The sequence below is a fragment of the Saccopteryx leptura genome, chromosome 2, assembly GCF_036850995.1.
Source record: "Saccopteryx leptura isolate mSacLep1 chromosome 2, mSacLep1_pri_phased_curated, whole genome shotgun sequence".
NCBI lineage: Eukaryota > Metazoa > Chordata > Mammalia > Chiroptera > Emballonuridae > Saccopteryx > Saccopteryx leptura.
The window spans coordinates 109745025-109750129 of record NC_089504.1 but is presented as its reverse complement, the minus strand read 5'-3'; positions in this window follow the sequence as shown (position 1 = coordinate 109750129).

Genomic DNA, 5105 nt, shown 5'->3' with positions numbered 1-5105 from the left:
TTTTTTTTTTTACCATCTTTTTACTATGATATGCAAACGGACATAAATAAAGGTGCAAGTCTCTCTCTCTTTTCATTTCTCTTGACTTACAGAATCAGAAGTTAAATCTGCTCATCTTGTGATCTAATCAATTTTCTTTGGTTTAACACCAGGACTAATGCATCCCTTTCTTAGGCTCTTCTAGCTATTCTGAACTTAAGAGTGTTAGTCATTCATGTTAAGCCTTTCATGCCAGTTTTATATTTGAAAATGGGTCCCAGCTGCTCTGGCTTCCTAATCCCTCCCCAAAGGCTTTTGTGACAGCATCTCCCCAGGAAGTTTGCAGCTCCAGAGCTTTCTCTCCTAGGGAGTGAAAATGCTAAGCCAGAGGGTATTGTCTTGCTCCCTTTCCCCACTGGCTAATTAGATCAATATTGTTTTATATTTGTTATGAATAGACATAGTAATATAAGAATAGTATTTATAAAGGTCTATCTACCTAACTATATCAATTATAAAAAATATCATTCAATTAGTGTATTTGAAACTTCTATCAAGTCCTAGCATTCAGTGAGGGTTCCATAAATGTGGAAAGAATGAGTGACTGTATGAAGAGATAAAAGTATAAAGTAGGGAATACAGGAAGTTCTCTGAATAAGTTTAAGAGTTTCACCATATTTTATTTTTAAGATAAGGTTAAATGCCATTTAGTATTTGACTTGCATATACTTTAAACTCCAATCAAAGAACTAAACACTTATGGGCTTTTCACTATCTTCTTATAATTATATAACCTTAGTTTGAACCTGCTCCCTAAAAATTTTTAAATTGTTATCTCTTATCTGTATGTGATATTATTAAATCATTTTAATTTCACATTTACTGTATTTCCCCTTGTACAAGGCGCACCCTTTTCTGAAAAAATTGTGGTTTAAAAACTGGGAGCATCTTATACAGTGGTTGTAGATTTTTTTTTTACTTCCATTTCCCACTTTTTTCACGTGGATGAGGAGTTGTATGAATTTTATGATGAATAAAACTTGAGTTCAATAACTTTATGTAAAACAAAAACACTTTTTTTCAAATTTCGGGCCTCAAATTAAGGTGCGTCTTATACGTGGGAGCATCTTATACCTGGGGAAATACGGTAGATGTTTCTAAACCAAGAAATTCTTAGGAAAAATTTTTACTTACTTTTATTTATTATTATTATTAAAATATTTTTAAAAGAAATATAGTACAGCTACTTTAAAATGCACAGATATCCAACAAAAATATAAACAAATACTTTAGCCTCAGGAAATGTCAGTGCCAAGGCCCAGTGCTGAGGGGGCAGGAGTTTCTCAGACCAGTGGCCAGAGCGGACGCTGAGGTTACAGTGAGGAGCAGGAAGGTGGAGGTGGGAGTTCAGGAGAATGGCGTGATGGGGATTAGCAGTAGCCTGGCGCAGAGTCCTCTGAAGAGCCTTCAGGCAAACTGGTCCCCATTTCCTCTAGTCTCCCACACAGAGAAGCCGCCCTGGGCTTGGGCGGCTGACTCTGGAGGCATTCCTGTTGATTTCACATTTCACAAGGAGGGCAGTGTTCCTGATAGGAAAGGACTCCCCTTGCAATACCTGAAATTCATCTACTGTTGGAGAAAACAAGAGGAGGCTGTGATTGTGGGTGGAATGGAACCAACATTAGAATTAAGTCAGGGGATGGATTTGGAAAGTGTCGACGGAGGCCTTGCTTTCCTACTTGACACTAGCATGTATTTAATAATAACTGACAAGAGTAACCACTTACATGTATCATCTCACTGATTCACACTGCAAATATATATATGAAGCAGGTAATATTATTATCCCCATTTGGCAGATGAAGAAATTGAGGCACAGAAAAATTAAGAAATTTACTTAAAATATAGATTTTGTAAAGGGTAAAGATTTGAACCTGAAGGGTCTGATTCCAGAGACCTGTGTTATCACAGAAATACATCTTAAAACCAGTATTTGTCACATTAAAAATTCTAACAGTAACACTGATAAATCAGGCAACTGATTCTTTAATATTAACTTTAAATTAGTACATTAAAATAAATTTCTGGTAGGTAATTTTCAATTAAGTATAGAATATTCAATTCTACTCAGCCATCTTTCGATAAGTGAGTTAATTTTTTCTACATTTTAAAATAATTGCCTTTGATTTGTGTCTTTAGCTCAAAGGTAAGACAAAATTTTAATTTGAACATGTATCTCTATACATACTATAATTTGTTCCAGAAGAAAGTTTTAATAAAAGACTCCATTCCTGTATTCTGTATTATATCAGTGATATATTCCAATATATACTGTATGTATATTCAGAGTAGATACTTATATTCTTTCAATAATATGGAAAATATTAAAATAATCAATATGGAGTAATGTAATTGAAATTCTTATAGATAGCATTGGAACTGGCCAAAAGTAGTAAAAAACATAATGTCAAATGAAATTTATCAAAATGTATATAAACTAAGCAATCTGAAGCTTTAAATTTGCTCCTGAAATAATGACAAGCAGGCATTTTGCCAGGGCTGATTTGTGCTATTCTATTGATTCAAGGTCTGTTGAATGTCCTGTTGTTTCTTTGAGAGAGGGCATTAGTGGGACAGTGAGGCCTAAGTCTGGATAATGTTATAGCCAGGAATCGCATCACGCACTAGCTGCACTGCTTAGACAATGCGGAGCACAAAGCATCTTTTCCAAATTTCTTAATAAAAAGTATCTTTCCCTACGTATAGAAGTTGAGACTTGTTTTGTATGATTACTTCTTGGTGTAATTTTATTAAAAATTTTAAAATGTACTTTACTATTTAAAATATATACCTTCATAGCTAAAAAATTTTCCAGTTTAACATAATCTTAAAACTCAGCCATCATTTCTTTAACATTTTGAGTGAATAAAAGAGAATACTCCCGAGTACTACTTACTGCTGCCTGTCTCTCATTGTGTACCCTCTCTAAGCACATTGTCGAATGAGGATCAAAAGGAGTGCATTATTTGTGTGCAGGAAAGGCAGCAGATTATTTTATGTTCAAGAAAGAAAAGATATTTTTGAAGATAAATGGAGCGTTGATCTCGTTGGTCACCCTTCTTATAGGCTAACCAGAACAGTCACAGTGTTGCTATGACTGTCTGAACAACTGATTCAAGTTTCTCCTGTACAGCATTTCTTCCCTTGGTTCAATAACATAAAGGGTATTTGTTCAATTCCTTGTTGTCAGGAGGGTTGGCTTTCTACTTCCTCCGTGGTTAGAAGCACCAAATCTTGCTTTTTTATGTTAATATTCTTTACTAGGTGTCAATACAAAGCCTTTACATATAGTGCTTTGCAGAAGAGAATTTTAGATATGTGGTTGGTAAAATTTAGACAGAAGTCCTATGTACAAATATTGGCAATTGTTGCATAATACAGCTGTTGACCATGGCTTCAATTTCTTTTAGTTAACCTCAGATAAGAAATAAGCTGACATCCTGTGTATGTCTTTAAAGTGGATTAAATGAGGGATTTCTGTTGGTTAGTGCAACAGAATGAATAGAAGAAGCAGGATGGTCTAAGAGCTGGAAAATTAATTCCTCTACCTTCTCAATAGGGTTGAAAATGGGTAATACTCCTTCACTGAAAAAGAAAATAGGAATCATAATCACGGCATCCAGTTAAAGGTATCTATAATTATTCTCTAGTATCTTGAAAAGTAAATAATTAAATGTTTGTTTTTGAATGGATCACCAAGCAAGTAAAAAAAAATTTTTTTAAACTACTCCCCTTCTCCTCAGTATTAAGATGAAGGGATGAGTCACTATTCCTCTTGCTGGTTGAGTTACTTCACTAAAGAGCTGCCTTGTTTGAGTCTTACACAGTTTATTAGATTTACACCTTAGTAATGGAAGGTGCTGTCTTGTGGTAAACAGAGAAAACTGTAGGTTTATCTTTGACCAAACCAAGTGGAGGCTGAATAGAAGAACTGTGACTATTCTATTTTCACTAGGCAGTACTTGTAGGCTAAAACCAGGGAAAGCCAAGATTGTGGCTAACTGCTGAGGAGGGGTGGGTGGGAAGAGAAGGATAATCTGAAATTTCATTAATTTACCATATTACTTTAAAAGACAGGGTTTTAGGATCACACAATGTTAGAACCAGGTCACTTGGTTCAACCCATTGACTATACAGAAGTATGTCTTGGTCCCAAAGAGATTCGGTAAGGGGCACTCGCTAAAATGGGAGTGAGGCCAGCTATTGGAGTGTGGAGCACAGAGGGCCATACCTGCCTCTCAGCTCCTGCTCATTGTTGACCGGTGGGAAAATGAGACTGTTGCTAGCAGATCTTCAAGTGAAGCAAGAAATGCAGATTTTAATGTGAAATCCCTGAATTTTTAAATATTGGCAAATACATCATTTGAAAAATTTTAAACATTAAGACATGCAAATACATATGTGCAATTCTCCAGTTTGCAACTTTTTGATGAAGACATATAATGTAGTCCGCAAAATTATTCTTTAACTAACAATTATAAAAATGAAACAAATGATTATAAAAATTATCATTTAGTGAACAATTGTTTAGTACTTACCCAATGCCTTGCATTTTATTTGGTGCTATGGAGGATATGGAATAAATAATTTTAGATTTTAATTTAGTTAGGGAGAAATAACAAATGGAACAACCAGAAGACATAAACAAACATATGCTTCATGACTGAGAATGAGTAGTTGTTATCTTGCCTACATTTTAGGAAAAGGACAGAGCAATTCATCAAAGTGCGCAGTGATTTTGGGTATCCATCTTTAATAGTGTAAACTTTGAAGATCTGGTTACCTGCACTATTGTGTGTGTGTGTGTGTGTGTGTGTGTGTGTGTGTGTGTGTATGTATTCACTACATGCAGTCTGCCATCATGGATACCAAGGTTAAGTTCAGTCTTGCTTATATGATCCAAACCCACATATTGATATGTCTACACTTATATTATATATAGTTCTTTCACAAAATGGGATTCAAATTATTCCCTAAACCTGTTTCCTTCCTCTGTTGTTTGAGACGCTTTCTCTCTCAAGTAGGAACAGCTCAGTGACCTAAACTATAAGGAGATATATTATCTA